Here is a 17,470-nt window from a genome sequence, read left to right on the forward strand (position 1 = left end):
CAATAACCATTACTATATGTAAACAATGGTCAAAGTTTGCAACTTACAGCCCCTCCCCTGGGAACTGTGGGGGATTGAGTTGTCTCCAAAGACATAGTTATTAGGTTTTTTGACTATCTTGAACCAAATGGCTATATCAAATTTTGATCCAGTGACTTTGGGAAAAAATGAGCATGGGAGGGGGTCTAGGTGCTCTCTAATTTTTTGGTCACTCATAAAGGGCACTATAACTTTTGATTTCTGTTAGAATGAGCTCTCTTGCAACATTCTAGGACCAATGAATTGATACAATCACCCCTGAAAAAATAAAAAAAATAAACACACATCCATGATCTGTCTTCTGGCAAAAAAAAAAACAACAACAAAATTCCACATTTTTGTAGATAGGAGCTTGATACTCAGTAGGGTTTCTTGATATGCTGAATCTGATGGTGTGATTTTTGTTGAAATTCTATGACTCTTAGGGGGTGTTTACCCCTGTTTTCTAAAATAAGACACATTTTCTCAGGCTCATAATCTCTGATGGGTAAGACTAAACTTGATGAAACTTATATATTTAGAAGCAGCATAAAAATACAATTCTTTTTATGTAACAATTGGTATGAAAATTCTGGCTTTTAGAGTCTTGGTTACTATTTCAGCTGGTTGCTCCTTACTACAGTTCATTACCACCAACTGTTTGAAACAGAGTTACTGATTTGGTTGCTTCTTATTCATTTAGAATCTGCTCAGATTTCTTTCAGTATATCATTTAATTATAGGAGTTGAAATATAAGAAGATAAACACTGGTTTCTGAGCTCAGTGTGCAAGCATTGTCAGGTAGACTCTTAACTGATACCAAAATTTTGTGGCATTTTAAGCACTTTAACAGTTTGCAATGCAGGATATACTGTGTGGACATCAGCATATTACATTCAAATAGGCAATGGTCAATTGTTCCAATTTTTAAACTACAAAACCTGCAAAGGGAAGAAGAGGGAATTGACCCACTTGAATTAGGGAACTGATACAAAAAAGCCTTGGTAAAGCTCCACTTTCATCACAAGGTTTCTAAAATGCATAATACTGCATATAAGAAGATTTTCATAATTCCACATTGTTTCTTTGTCATTATTACAGAAGTGCATCTATTTTTTAACTTTCAAAAATCTCCCTTCAACAAAACAAAAAATGCATAAAGTGGGCAGTGTTTTGAAGCCAAGGGAAATGTTGAGATTGGGCAATATGAATGAATATTGACATAAAAACAATGTTCAATCATCAGAATCTAGCTATATACAGTAATTAAAAAAATGAATAAAAATGCACAAAAAACTAAAATATCCTCTCTTCAAACTTTTAACACCAAAGAAGCTTGCCCTTGACTAATTGCAATTTCTCAGGAAAATAGGGTTGCAATGACAAAATATCATGACCATAACAAACAAGGCTTAACTAATCAGCAAAATGTACATCATAAACATCAACTAACAATTCAACCAATACAAATACAGACCTGACCTTGCTGCCCACTAGGCTCATGGACTAATACACTTCACTCTATAGGTAATATTACCTGTAAGCAAAATCAGATGTTTGTTTTGTTCAGAAACAGCTGGCTAGTTTAAACTCAAAAGTGAACCATCTTGGATATTAGCATCAATGGATGTGTGAGTTTTTTTCATTATCTTTCAACTTCCTACTATACAGAAATTAGCCTACCAGTATGTTTTCACTTTAGACAGCTTGTGATGAAACTAAACAATTACCAAAGCCTGAAAATTTAGCCTATTTGAGCCAAACCAAATTCTATGATACATTTTAGAAAGGTACTTATTGGGGAAGGGTAATATAATTGGATTATTCTTATTTAACAATACCTCTAATAATCTCCAGTGGTATGTCTACAATGGAGACTGGTCTCCTACTTGGCTAGTCAATATTTAAAGCATTTTCTACAATTTCACCCCCCTGATGGTTACCATTTATACCTGAGTGGCTTGGAACATACTGGAGATAAGTTCTTATTCCTCTTGAAGCAAGATTATCAATAATTGCTAAGAAAATGAGATGTATCTAGGCTATATCCATCTTATACTGAGAAGCTGAACAGAGCAGCTCTTCACTTGTCACCTTCCCATTCATTCTGACCCCACCAACAAAAATTTCTAAGTGGTTTAGTCCATTTCTAGAAACTAATATTTATAATCAGGATTGACCAACTACACGGGGGGAATTTGGGGGAAAATGAGACCGATAGACTTTACTGGCACTGGGAAATGCTTCTGGGTATTGGCATATTCATTTTCAATGCCTCTATATATGGATAGATTTCTTAACCAGTTATGCTGGGTATTAGAGCTATTGGCTTCAATTTTTTAAAGATAATTTATCAAGAGAAATCTTCATCTTCCATTTATTGTTAATAATCCACTCTCAGTAAGCAGAAACTTAGTACTTATTGGTTTCCTAAGACCAAGGGTGTGTTCCAGGGACTTACTGTAGTAACCGAATGGTTACTATTTCCGTTCCTAGCGGGAAAATGGTTACTGCCCAACCCACTGGGAACGAGAATAGTTACTGCCGGCAGTAACCGCAGTAAGTGATTTTCTTACCGTGCTCAAAAGAATGGTTAGCGCAGTAAGTAAATAGTTAACCTTCTTCAACAAAAATCTCATTCAACAAAAAATAAATATGGACAAGAATGAAGTAATGGAATATGAAGTTATTTGCTTGGAAGAAGGTGGGACAGTGATTTTGCAAAAGAAAGAGGGATCTGAGCCAGGTTAGTAAATCACCATATTTTGGGATCAACATTAAAGGACACCCTGAGTAGTAAGCTATCTATTAGCAAGTAGGTTAAATCAATGAAAAACTTATTATTTAATTTAAAGATTTCCATGTTTTCTGGCATATTCAGGCATAATTATTACCTTAAATTGCCATTTGGAATCATTCTAAGAATTGACTTCTTCCAGGTAACATTGAGGCTCCATTAAATTGCCACATGGTAGCATTTTAAGCATTAACTCCTTTTAGGCTCTGTAAACAGGCCTAGGTGAAGTATTACAGATAAGTTGAGGATTTATGGGCTGCCAAATCATTATTCTGAGACTGTCTTTAATCTTATTGAAGAAGTAGGCTAGGGTAGACTATTCAGAGTCTATTCCAAAGGATGGTAATTTTATCCAGTAAAATTCTAGTTGATTGACTTCTTGCTATCACTGAAATGGGTTAGGTTAGGAAAATGAAACTTTCACAGATGGGTCTACAGGCTAAAGTATGTCCTGGGAAGGTATTTCAAAGTACACATCTCTACTCGTTCTTGCTCTAGAGGGCCTTGATCTTTGATGACCTTCAAAAATATGTATAGCTGAAGTTACATGTTTCCCATTGATTCTGCAAATCTATCCCTCAACCTCTAACTCCCTGTTAATTGAAGCAACTGTAAACAAAGCAAGAATGGGAGAAAAGGTAACAGGTGACAGAGTACATTGGAACTACATAATTTTGGCTATATATTTGCACATTAGGCAGGTTGGAGGTAAATTATAGTATAGAGATGCATGCTTTTCCCTTTGGTATGTAGGCTAAGTAGAAGGTCACTTGTACCTGATGCTGTCCCTGATGTTTTTAGTTGGATGGGAAACATCCAAAGAAAGTTTCCTTTGAAAAGGAAAGGTGAGATTGCCCAAAAGTGAGATTGAATTTGTCAAAGCTTGGAGGTTTGCCCCTTCAGTCTGTTTAAAGGAAAATGGATTCATAATTGAAGCTTTGTTCATTTCAATCTTAAGGGTGACCTATATTTGTGACAATTCATTAAATGGTTGTAAAGGGGTACTTTTGTTTATTCATTTGTCTTCTTTGTTTTCTAACAGTTTTTTTAATCTTTAAATTGATATCCATTTCTTACAAATTTTTATTGATACCAGAGGTTCATTTGCAAGTTTTCACCTACTTTGTAATCCCTGGTCTCACAATTACATTTAAATTTACTGAAGCTAGGAAACATAGAGCTCCTATCTATTTAAAGAAAATCAATGGATATAAGTAGGTTTTATTGTATTTAAGCCCTAGGGCCATGGCATTAAAAACAAATTAAAGAAGATTAACTTTAAAATACTTGACATTAAATAAGCATGATAGTCACAAAGAAAAACAAATAACAAAATTAAACTTCTGTGCTCAGTTGCCAACCTGAGCAACAGTCATAAATTTTTTTAATCTTGCAGAACATTCACCCCAATTACATTCACAAGCTATCTCTCATGACCCACACTCTTGTCCATACATCCACATTTCAGGGAAATAGAAGGACCATCATACTGGTATTCTTCATTTTTACTATATTTAATGGGTTTGAAAGAAAGTTTCTATGGCTAAGTCAGTAGGCCAGTAAAGGACCTTGTGGTCCTTTAGCCAGGTAGTGCAATAGGAAGCTAGGGACCAGCCAGCCTATGCTCTTGCATGCCCTTCCTTCTTACTGTCCCTAGATTTCCATCTGTACTCATTTAAAGTTAGGCCAATTTTAGCTGAGGTTAGTCATATCACCAACCCCTATCCAAAACAAAATAAACTGACAATGCCAGGAATTAAACCTGTACCCCTTGGACAAAGCATTCCAGCCCAGAGTGCCTACCACTTAGCAAGGAACACAAATTTGACCAGAGAACACTAATTATTTTTAAAAAAGTAGAATATTGAAAAAAAAACTTGCTATAGTTGTCCCACTACTATCCTGTAAATGCTATAGGCCCATTTTATTTAGACAAATCAATTTAAGACAGGTATCAACAAAACTCCATCAGGGATTGTATATGCTTAAGATACAATCAAGCTATTTGAATGCTTAGTTATGTGATATTCTAGTCTTCAAATAATAAAAAAAGAGAAAAAGTATATGATCTATTTATTTTTCACCAGTCCATTTGAGCAAAATCATTTGTGACAGCCAAATGCCCATGGTTGGCTTAGAACCTCTCTAAATGCTCTGAAACAGAAGGAATAAAAAAATTATACTAATCAGCATTAAACTGTCCCTTAAATTTAAACACGTGCATTTAATTCGATAATGACGCTACTGCTAGTCAGCTTACTGTGCCGTTCCCACTGGCTCTACCGCAGTTAGAAATGGGCAGTTACCGCGCAGTTACTGCAGTTACTGAAAAACCGTCAGCTGGAACACACCCCAAATAAATGACTAATCACCTAGTTTACTTTCAATTCTTCTTTCAGAGAGACATGAATTAAAATCAGCACTGCCACTATAAACGGAAACTAGTTCTTGCAATATCGCTGATGCTTGTCAAAACTGATCAGAATTTCAGAACAAATCAATGAGAAATTATTTATAATAAAGATGTGCAACTAAGCAATTTATTGATAATCAACAACTTTTCTTAGAGATTAAAGGCTATTCTAGTCAAGACATTTAACCTTTTCCTCTTTTCGCTGTCTTGATCTTGTTAAGCTACAACAGGAGGCTTAAAATGTTGCGGGTAAAAGCTGCCTTTATTGTGCTATTAAATAAAAAATAAAAAAATAAACTAAAAGTAAGGAGTGACATGAAAGCTTAAAACGAACAGAAATTACTCCGTATATGAAAAGGGCTTTTCCTCCTCAACGCCCCGCTTTTTAAGATAAAATTTGACTCTTTCTTTTAACTCTACTTTTTAAAATAGTAAAAAACTTTAGCGTAAAGAGCAGGAATGGTCAAAGTTTGTAACTTACAGTCCATCCCCCGGGGACTGTGGGGGATTAAGTCGCCCCCAAAGACATAATTATTAGGTTTTTAACTAAGTTGAACAGAATGGCTATCTCAAAATTTTGATCCGTTGACTTCGGGGAAAAAATGTGCGTTGGAGGGGCCCTAGGTGCCCTCCATTTTTTTGGTCACTTAAAAAGGGCACTAGAACTTTTAGTTTCAGTTATAATGAGCCCTCTTGCAACATTTTAGGACGACTGGATCGATAAGATAGCCACTAAGGAAAAAAACAACAACAAACAAATAAACACGCATCCATGATCTGGCTTCTGGCAAAAATACAAAATTCCATATTTTTGGAGATAAGAGCTTGAAAATTTAACAGTAGGGTTCTCTGATACACTGAATCTGATGGTGTGATTTTGTTAAGATCATATGACTTTTAGGTGATTTTTAGTTTCCTTAGTTTTATATGACTTTCTAGTTTCCCACTATTTTCTAAAATAAGGCAAATTTTCTCAGGTTCGTAACTTTTGATGGGTAAGACTAACCTTGATGAAACTTATATATTTAAAATCAGAATCAAAATATGATTCTTTTGATATAACTATTGGTATCAAAACTCCGTTTTTTAGAGTTTCGGTTACAATTGAACCGGGTCGCTCCTTATTACAGTTCGTTACCACGAATTCTTTGATAAAAAACTTTTTTAAAAGTGCTAACAGTTATAGAGTAAAGAGCAAGGTATTAAGAAGGGGACAACCCTTCATATACGAAATAATTTCTGTTTATTTTAAGTTTTCAATGTTATTTCTTACTTTCAGTAAAAAAAAACATGTTTTTAATTTAATTATGAGTCAAAATCCATCACTCACTTGTACTTTATTGTGGCGAGAGTCAGGCGTTTCCACCTCACCCGGCATCCAGGATCCTTATGACCTCTTTGGATCAGGTTTCACAATCTGCTGCCAATTTCTATGCAAACGAGAGTCGCTGGGCCCATCTATGTCCAAATTTCTTAAAGGCACCAATTGAGTCCACCTTAGACTTGATCAGGGTCCACCAGGGTCCCCTTGATGCCTCTTCCATTAGTCGTAGGGCTCGACTAAAACGGGCATGTATTCTGGTGGTCTCCGTAGGACTTGACCAAGCCATTCTAAGCGGCGCTTTTTAACGGCGGTTGCGACGTCTCTTCTAATCTTGTAGAGTTGGTGAGTATCGGAGTTAGATATACGATTTTGCCGGCAAATTCCAGTATTTGGCGTAAAGATCCATGTTCAAAGGTATGTAGTGCTCTCTCGTATTGAAGCTTCAAGAACTAAGTTTTGTATCCATAGTGTAGCATGGTTTGGACTATGGCCGTATAGATTAGACTTTCAGTCGAAATGGAGATTTCTTGGTGGTTCCAAAGGGGTTTTCAAAAGGATGCAAAAGCAAGCTGCGCCTTGCATTTTCTTTGCCGAATGTCCAAGTCTGAAGAGCCGTCAGTGCAAAGTATGGAGCCTTGATAAGTAAACCCCTCAGCCCTTTCTAGCCCAGTTAATTTTACGCTCAGAAATATTTGGGTCGGATAATTCATGATCATGAATTTAGTTTTCTCTGCGCTTACTTTAAGTCCAAAATATTAGACCATTCGACCGTATCATCTAGCATCTTTTGAGCATATTCATGGTCAGAGAGGAAATCAACATCATCAGCGAAATCAAAGTCGGTCAAGGACAGGTTTTTTCGATTTGGGCACCATTGTGTTGCATTAGGGCATTTTCTAGCACCCAGTCTATGCAGTAATTAACAGGATTGGAGAGAGAACACAGCCTTGCTTTACCCCACTTTCGACTAGGAATTCTTCAGTTTCCTTGCCATAGATTCTTATCCGGCTTATTGAAACCGAGGAATGTACCTGAATAAGTTCAATAAACTTTACAGTCATGCCATCGATCTATAGGATTTCTCGGAGCTTGCGACGAGTAACGGAGTCGAAGGCCGCGGTGTAGTCGAGGGATATTAACGCTAGAGGCAAGTTATACTTCTGTAACTGTTGGATAATCAGTCGGGTGCCGAAAATATTATCAATGCAGCCTCTGCCTGGTCTGAAGTCGGCTTTATTTTCGTGGGAATTTTTCTCCCTAGTACTTTTGAAACGATTCAAGAGAATTATTCCGAATATTTTTACCACGACATCTATAAGACTTATTCCTAGGTAAGTTCTACATTCAATCTTGTCTCCTTTATTATAAAATAGTCTTGTCTCCTTTCTTATAAAATAATATTGTCTCCTTTATCATAAAACAGTCTTGTCTCATTTTTTATAAAATAGTCTTGTCGCCTTTCTTATAAAAGGGTCTTGTCTCCTTTCTTAGATAACTTCGAAGACCACACTGCCTTTCCATGACGAAAGTAAAACCGTTCAAAATAGGGATGATACCTTTTTATTGACAGTGAATAGATATAAGTGAAGTTTATTATCCTCTATTAATAATAATAGATTCATTCTTTCTTAAATTATTAAGAATCTTTATGTATTTGATAGAATTGTTAGGGATTTCTGGTTTTAAAGCAAACTCTGACAGGGTTTTAACTGTAGAAGCTCTTACTAGGCTAACATCTTTGATTAGGATGGGGTTTCTATGTAAAGATGTTTCTATTGAAGAGATAATTTCTTCTACTGGGACTTTATTAGTTTTAAAACAAAATTTTGGACCTTTTTCTAATACGGACTTTTCTTGTGACGTTAAGGTCCTTGATGAAAAATCAATTACACCTGGTCCAAGAGTTGACGGAGGTATTACGGCTTTATTTTCAGATAATTTTGAAAACTTTTTAAGTAACCTTTCTCTGGAAAGGTGAAAGTCATGATTGAAATGATTTCTTGCTGTTTGTTGAATAAAACAAAAATCACTTGCACTCACCTTTTTTTATATAATATTTTCCAGGAAAAGTTTATCTTTCACTAATAAAGCTCTTTTTCTCCTTTTATCTTTAATCAGATGATTTCAAGTCTTTGATTGTATACCTCGTGCGAACTTTTTTCCTTTAGAAGTGCCTAAATGTAGATTGAATTTTATTGAAGGTGGCAAAATCCTTTTCTTCTTACATTGATGAAGAAAATCTTGTTGATTTATAACATTTGTGTGTCTCTTATGGGTGCTAATATATTTAGACACCTCCTTGGTCACATTATCCCCATATAATCGACGTAGATAACTTCGAAGACCACACTGCCTTTCCATGACGAAAGTAAAACGGTTCAAAATAGGGATTGTATCTTTTTATTGACAGTGAATAGACATAAAATTATTTTAACTGGATATTTCGAACACATATATAGTGTTCATCATCAGCAGTAAAACTAAAAGACATGAATAAAAATAAGCAAAATATATACCTAATAAACTAATTACATATAGTTTATTGCTCTTATTTTTTTCAATGTAACAGCGGAGGCTAATCTCTTTGACCTTTTTGGTTTCGGTTCATTAGAATTATCTGACACATTACGTGGACAGAGGTCATAGCTCTTAGGTGAGGTGATATTTACCTTATTTGACCTCAGTAAATTATCATAAATTGAGTTTAATCCAAATTCACCTGTATCTTTGTTTATGGAATTATTCTTGAAGAGAATTTTTTTAATTTTGATTATTTCCCTGACAATTTGCTTTAAACCTTGGTCCCTAGAAATCAAAGAAATATTTTCAAACAAAATAAAATGATTTTGAAAATTAAAAATATGTTCCGAGAAAGCCGCCGTGAAATCTTCAGGTTTGGTATTTTGCTTTAAAGACGATGAAATAGAATTATGATGTTGTAGCAATCTCGTTTTTAAATTCTGGTTAGTACATCCCACATAAGAGCTTCCACAAGTACATGGGATTTTATAACCCCACTTTCTTGCTCTACGAAAATCCGATCCTTTCCAGAATTTAAAAAACTAGCCAAAGTATTACTACCTCTTAAAGCTACCTTTAAACCATTATTTTGTAAAATTCTTTTAAGTTTTTCACTCAAACCTGGAACATATGGTAGAGAACAAAAAATATCTTTCTTTTCTGTTGTTTCCAGAATATCGTCAGAACATTCTAGAAATTTTTTCTTCTTTTGGAAAAAGTCTGGTCAATTAACCAACCCGGATAATGGTTCCGGGTTCTTAAACAAAATCTAAAAATGCGGTCAGTTAAGGATATGATTAAACCAATTTTTACTTGGTGAGCATGACCTGAGAAAAACGACGAAAATCTGTTATTGTTAGTAGGTTTTCTGTAAATCTTAAAATCCAGACTATTTTCATTTTTTAAAAGAAGGACATCCAGAAAAGGAAGTTTATTATCCTCTTCTAATTCTATTGTAAATTTTAAATCCCCTTCCCAAAAATTAAGATGTTCTAAAAAACTTTTTAATTCCTCCACCCCATAATTCCATACTGAAATTATGTCATCCATATATATATGGAACATACCAGATGTTCCAGGTTTGAGTCACCAACATTGTTGTGAGTCACCAACAAGTGCTTTTCGAAGACCATTCTTCGAAGACCATTCTTCGAAGGACTTCGAAGACCACACTGCCTTTCCATGACGAAAGTAAAACAGATTCAAAATTAAACACTTTACTGAAAGATGAAAAAACATACAAAAAACTTTCTTTTGACCCGACGGACTCATGCACAAAGAAGTTTAAGAACGAGTTAAAGAGTTTGAAGGAAGAAGGGAAGATTACACCTCGACTTTTTTACAAATTCTTACCAAGAGGTTCTTTGCGCCCCAAATTATATGGATTTCCAAAGATACATAAGCCAAATCTGCCATTGCGATCAATTGTTGCGAGTCACCAACAAGTGCTCTGAGTAAGTGGCTAGTGTCATTGTGTAAACCACTCATGTCTACACAAATTTCTTACATTAAGAATTCGTTAGAACTTGTAAAAAAACTAAAAGAGGTTGAGATTTCTTCAAATCTATAATTTCAAGTTTCGACATAGTGTCAATGTATACGAGTATTGATGTAAAAGCCGCAGAAATTCTTCATGAGAGAAAGATACTAAGAAATTTGGACTTAATTAGTGGTGAAACAGTTTTGGAAGTCGGTGTAATTATGAATTTAGTTAGGTTGTGCAACATGTTCTCTTATTTTTTTCAATTCAGAGGGGTTTTTTTCGAACAAGTAAATGGTTTACCCATGGGGGCCCCTTTAAGTCCTTTATTAGCAAATTGTTTTGTAGAAAATATTGAAACAATAGCGTTAGTTTCATACTTTTTAAAACATAAGTTTTGGGGGAGATATATGGATGACATAAGTTCAGTATGGAATTATGGGGTGGAGGAATTAAAAAGTTTTTTTAGAACATCTTAATTTTTGGGGAGGAGATTTAAAATTTGCAATAGAATTAGAAGAGGATAATAAATTTCCTTTTCTGGATGTCCTTCTTTTAAAAAATGAAAATAGTCTGTATTTTAAGATTTACAGAAAACCTAGTAACAATAACAGATTTTTGTCGTTTTTCTCCGGTCATGCTCGCCAATTAAAAATTGGTTTAATCATGTCCTTAACTGACCTCATTTTTAGAATTTGTTCTCCAAAATTCATTGAGGAGGAATTATTGTTGTTAAAAGAGATTTTAATAAGTAACCATTATCCGGGTTGGTTAATTGACCAGACTTTTTCGAAAAGAAGGAAAAAATTTCTAGAATGTTCTGACGATATTCTGGAAACAACATAAAAGAAATATATTTTTTGTTCTCTACCATATGTTCCAGGTTTGAGTGAAAAACTTAAAAGAATTTTACAAAATAATGGTTTAAAGGTAGCTTTAAGAAGTAGTAATACTTTGGCTAGTTTTTTAAATTCTGGAAAGGATCGGACTTCCGTAGAGCAACAAAGTGGGATTTATAAAATCCCATGTACTTGTGGAAGCTCTTATGTGGGACGTACTAACCAGAATTTAAATATTTAAATTCTGAATTTATATATATAGAATTTATATATATATATATATATATATATATATATATATATATATATATATATATATATATATATATATATATATATATATATATATATATATATATATATATATATATACTTTAGCCTCAGGACAACGAAGAAGTTTTCGTAGAAACTTCGAAAAGGGCTCATTTCTTTAGAAATTGAATGGGTCTATTGCCCTTTTTAATAGTCTAAATTGATTGGGGGGCAACTAACCCATCTCCCACACCTACCATTTCCCAAATCACGTTCAGTCAAAATTTTGATATAGCCATTTGTTTCAACGTAGATGAAAGATCAGAAATTTTGTCTTTGAGGATGACAACCCTCCAGAGCCCTTAAGACAAGAGTTGTAATCTATACCCTGAGGACATTTAATTTTCATATAGAAAGGGGGAGGAGGCTCATTGGATTGCTAATCGGAAGCATATGTGCGCTTTTTGAGATTTAAAGTAACCAGAGGATGGATACCTCCCCCTCCCCACACACACCTCGTGCATACCCACTCCACTACACCCCCCATTTTCCCAAACCTCTCCAATCAAAACTTAGAGATAATGGTTTTTTGTTGTTGTAGATGAAGGGTCCGGAAATTATGTCTGTGACAAAGACAACCCCCTCCCCCACAGCTCTCAGAGAAAGGGTTGTAAGTTATGTCCCGAGGTTATATATTGCCTTTGTAGAAAGAGCGGTCGTATATGCTCTGAAGGGGACTAATTAGATTGGTAAGTTCTAGTGCTCTTTTTAGAGTCAAAGTGATCAGAGCGCAGCTACCACACACGTCGTGTTTTCCAGAGATGCATGCAATATAAATTTTAGATAGTCCTTTTATTCAAAATAGTCGAAACATCATGTAATTAGGCTTTTGGAGCTCATACAAACAACCAGAGCCCGTGGGCGATGGTTGTAAGTTAGGCCCCTGGGGCATTTAATGTTCTGATGCAAGGGATGGTTATTTAAACTTTAGAGGTCGCTCATTTGGTTGTAATTTGAAGTTATAGTTCCTTTAATGAGTCAAAAGTGATAGAGGTACACTAGCCCCCCCCTCCCCCCCAACTACCCTTCGTTTCATCAAATGCATCTTGCGAAATTTTGTGATGTCAATCTTGATTAACTAGGCCAAATTTCATGTAACAAGGCTTTTAAGGTTGATACAAACCACCACAGTCCTAGAGGAAGGACTTTAAGTAATGCCCAGTGAGCATCCAAAAAATTTAGCTTAAAATGACTGAATAAATTAATTTGGAACTTTCAGGAAATGATAAGGGAGATCATATCAATCATAGACAGTGCCTAAGTGAAGAACAATATTGGTAAAAATGTATTATTATTATTTTTTTTCTTAGACCAGGACACTTCGTATCGAAGGAATTAACGTAGAAACTTCGTTAAGGACTCATTCAATTGGAAATTGAAGGGTCCAGTGCGCTTTTTAATAGTCGAAAGTGATAGGAGTACAACCACCCTCAACCCTCATTTTATTCCAAATCCATTGTGTCAAAATATTAGATAAACGTTTTGTTCAACATAGTTTAAAAGTCCTGAAATTGTGTCTTTGAGGATGAAAACCTATCTCCCCCACAGCCCTTTCGGCAAGGGTTGAAGTGTAATCCTTGGGGCATGTAAGGCTCTTATAAAAAGGATGGTCATATAAACTTCGGAGGAGGATGATTGGATGGATACTCTGAACTTCTAGTGTCCATTTTAAAAGTAAAGTGATCGGAGGGCAGATACCTACCCTCACCTCGTATTTTCCTACAGTGCGTCTGATAGAAATTTTAAGATAGTCATTTTGTTCAAAATGATCAAATAACAAAGCTTTTGGGGTTGAAACAAAACCCCAGATCCTTGGGGCAAGGGTTGTAAGCTATGGCCAGGAGGCATTTAAGGTTTTTATGGGAGGGACGGGTGTATAAACCGTAGGAGTGAGAGTCTTAAATGATGGGGAATATTAGCCTCTCCATCAACAAACCCCTTTTTTACAAAATGTAGCTCACTTGATTTGAAATTTGGAAGTTATAGTAACTTTTTCAATAGCCAAAAGTGATTTGAGAGTAAAAAGCCCAAACCCACCCACTCACGCATATCATTTCGCGAAAGACCACCAATTAAAATCTGGAGATATCAATATTGCTCATCGTAGTTGAATGGTCTTGAAACTATTTCTTTAAAGATAACACCCCCAACACCACAGGATAACACGCCGCAACCCTCCCTCCCCAACACACAACCCCATAATTAAGCCCAAACACCTGCAGTCAAAACTTGGATTGAGCAATTTTGTTCATCTCAGTTGAACGGTCCTGAAATTATATTTGTGAGGATAAAAGCCCCCCCAGCTCTCAGGGAAAGGGTTGTAAGTTATATCCAAGGGACATATAAGGTATGCATAGAATGGGTGGTCGTATATGCTTTGGAGGGGACTCACTGGATTGGTTATTAGAAGTTCTAGTGACATTTTAAGAGTCAAAGTAATCAGAGCACAAACACCCTCGACACACGTCGTGTTTCCCCGAGATCCATCGAATAGAAATTTTAAGACAGTCAGTCTATTTAAAACAGTTCAAACATCATATATCAAGGCTTTTGGGGTTGATAAAAATTACCAGAGCTTGGGGGTGATGGTTGTAATATATACCCTTGGGGTATTTAAGGTTCTAATGGAAGGGATGATTGTTTATACTTTAGAGGTGGCTCATTTGGTTAAAATTGGAAGTTCTGGCTCCCTTTTAAGAGTTAAAAGTGATGAAGATCAACTTGTCCCTCCCCCCAACTGTTCCTCTTTTAACCAAACGCATCTCATTGAAATTGTGATATTTCTCTTTTGTTTAAAATAGTCCAAAGAACATATAACAATGCTTCCAGGGTTGACACCCCCCCCCCCAGAACATTAGGGAAAGAGTTATAAGTTATCCCCGGAAGAGTATATAACGATTTTATGGAATAGGCTGTCGTATAAAATTCAGATGGGTCTCATTTGATTTGAAATCGGAAGTTATAGAGGTCTTTTTAACAGTTAAAGTTTTTTAGAGCAACCAAGCCCCTCCCACCACGCCCATTATTTCCCAAAACAAAAGCATTTCCCAACGCAGATGACGGAAGACCAAACGCTAGATTATTTCCGACATAAAACGTAAGACTTCGGTGATAAAGAAGTTTTCACAAGGGAGATTTATATAGGTATTTAACAATTGTTATTTACCAAAAATTATATTGTCATGACTGTCACACTTGAATTTACCCGATTATACCTTTTAAACAAACCTGTGATTTTGTTTTCAGCGTATTTTGACTAATTTTTCTTTTTATTTAGTATCTTTTGAGTATAGTCAACATAGTTTATCTTTAATATTTCAATGTCTAAAACCCAAAATATTTTTTTTTTTGGCTAAAATACTCACAAACAAATCTATTTTCAAGTCTTTGGTTTATATTGGACAGGTTAGAGTAATCCCGGTGTCGCTAGTTCTTTGGTTTGGAACAGCGGCAGGCTCGTATGCAGGAATTTTTTTTTTTTGGGGGGGGGAGCCAAAATTTTTGAAACAGCAGATATAAAGTAGCACTTTTTTATTTTGTAATGCAAAAAGCACGTATATCGAAAAATACAGATTAACTTTAATCTGTAGTATTTTAGCGGATGGGGGGAAGAAGACTGAAACCTCAAAAGTACGTTTTAGGCTAAGGTTATGTTTATAGCAATTTAGAACCAGTGATTAATCTATTATATCCCACTGAAAGGGAAATTTTGGGGTTAACAGTGCGATGTGGGTGCTGTGGGGGTTAGTTCTTCAATTGCAAAAACGTAGATTTTAATGAAAAATTATAGCGTCCAAAATTGATTCATTAAAAGCTGTACTTTATCCTGAAAAGGGGGAATAAACGCCCTAATATCAAGGATAATTCTATTTTGCTGTGGAAAGCTAACTCTCTTTACAAAATAAAAACAAAAAAACAGTTAAATTGCTAATTACTTCAAAGAGGGTAAAAGACAGAAACTGGATTAATAATTTGGCAGTGACTTGACCGGATAATTATATGCTGTAAAATCCCCCCAAAAAGGCTTCAAACATGTATCTAGGTATCTAAAATCTTAATAAATGTCATACTTTAGCCAGAAATCCCAGGAAACCATGGGGAAATTAAACGTTTCACAAAATTTCGGTGAGGGGGGGGGGCGAGCCCTAAGGCCCCCCCTCTGCATACGTGCCAGAACGGGTGTCAGTTTCGTGATTCTATAAGCTGATCTTGACTCGAAACCAGCTATAAATGTGTACCAGGAGAAATCTGGGGAAGACAAACAGAAAACTGGGGAAGACAAACAGGGAGGGTGTGCGGAAGTACAGGATGCCTGACCAACTGATGCCTCTCGTTTGTAAATTCCTGCCTGAAAATTCATGAAATGGAGATCGGTAACCTTGGTAGGGTCTGTAAATTTCTGTTGCCTTATTATTTACTTTAACTTTTTTATTTCAACCATTTCCTATTGTCTGATCGAGCCAAAATGGCATAAGCAAGTAGTGATTTCCTGTGACCCTAGGTGAATCAACTCGTTCATTAACTTTGACAATATTTTTTTTACATAATGAAGAATTTAAGGAATAACATCTTTTTCCGTGTGGAATTTGAAGTATCTGACCTGAATACTGTGATTAGAAGCTAATACCATTATCATTGGTCATAATACATTAGGCGACGGAGATTCCTCAGAGATGGGACACATTGAAGACTGTACGTTATTATAGCGTAGCTTTTATGCAAATTTAATTACATCAATAAACAGGACTTTACAAAAGTAACTTTACAGACTTAAACAGAAGATTTGAGTGACTAAACTGATATTTACTCTTAACATCAATAACAGCAATCTTATATACCCTAGTATCTTGTATTGATCCTGGCAGTCTTCGGTTTACTATAATCAAACAGTTCGTGGTAACGAACTGTAGTAAGGAGCGACCCGGCTCAATAGTAATCAAAACTCTAAAAAATGAAATTTTGATACCAATAGCTACATCAAAAGAATCGCATTTTAATGCTGATTTTGAATATATAAGTTTCATCAAGTTTAGTCTTAACCATCAAAAGTTACGAGCCTGAGAAAATTTGCGTTATTTTAGAAAATAGGGGAAAACACCCCCTAAAAGTTATAGAATCTTAACGAAAATCACACCATCAGATTCAGCGTATCAGAGAACCCTACTGTAAAAGTTTCAAGCTCCTATCTACAAAAATGTGGAATTTTGTATTTTTTGCCAGAAGACAGATCACGGATGCGTGTTTGTTTTATTTTTTTTTATTTTTTTTTTCTTTTTCCCAGGGGTGATCGTATCGACCCAGTTGTCCTAGAATGTTGCGAGAGGGCTCATTCTAACGGAAATGAAAAGTTCTAGTGCCCTTTTTAAGTGACCAAAAAATTGGAGGGCACCTAGGCCCCCTCCCACGCTAATTATTTTCCCAAAGACAACGGATCAAAATTCTGAGATAGCCATTTTATTCAGCGTAGTCGAAAAATCTTATGACTATGTCTTTGGGGACGACTTACTCCCCCACAGTCCCCGTGGGAGGGGCTACAAGTTTCAAACTTTGACCGGTGCTTACATATAGTAATGGTTATTGGGAAGTGTGCAGGCGTTTTCAGTAGGATTTTTTGGCTGGGGGGAGGGGTTGAGAATAGGGGGATAGGCTGGAGGAGCTTTCCATCGAGGAATTTGTCATGGTGGAAGAAAATTTCCATGAAGGGAGCGCAGTATTTACTAGCATTATTAAAAAAAAAAACAATGAAAAAAGAAATATGAAAAAGTT

The 17,470-nt window shown here is 35.6% G+C and overlaps 2 protein-coding genes across 5 annotated transcripts in view; both read right to left on the minus strand.

The window, feature by feature from the left end:
* Nucleotides 1-2,546, minus strand: part of LOC136031804 (uncharacterized) — a 43,647-nt gene extending 41,101 nt beyond the window's left edge. Inside the window, exon 1 of one of the 3 annotated variants that reach the window (XR_010618584.1) lies at nt 2,439-2,546. The gene's annotated coding sequence lies outside the window, so the exon portion shown is untranslated. Of the gene's footprint in view, nt 1-1,496; nt 1,608-2,438 lie in introns of those variants that run through there. The other 2 variants (XM_065711607.1, XM_065711608.1) reach the window with 2 other exon arrangements.
* The window catches only part of LOC136031803 (26S proteasome non-ATPase regulatory subunit 13-like), a 181,887-nt gene that overhangs the window by 116,233 nt on the left and 48,184 nt on the right, over nt 1-17,470 (minus strand). The window contains exon 1 of one of the 2 annotated variants that reach the window (XM_065711604.1): nt 5,189-5,241. The exons of the other annotated variant lie outside the window; for it this stretch is intronic. The gene's annotated coding sequence lies outside the window, so the exon portion shown is untranslated. Of the gene's footprint in view, nt 1-5,188; nt 5,242-17,470 lie in introns of those variants that run through there. 2 annotated transcript variants of the gene reach the window in all.

Source organism: Artemia franciscana, chromosome 10 (genome assembly GCF_032884065.1).
Source record: "Artemia franciscana chromosome 10, ASM3288406v1, whole genome shotgun sequence".
Lineage (NCBI taxonomy): Eukaryota > Metazoa > Arthropoda > Branchiopoda > Anostraca > Artemiidae > Artemia > Artemia franciscana.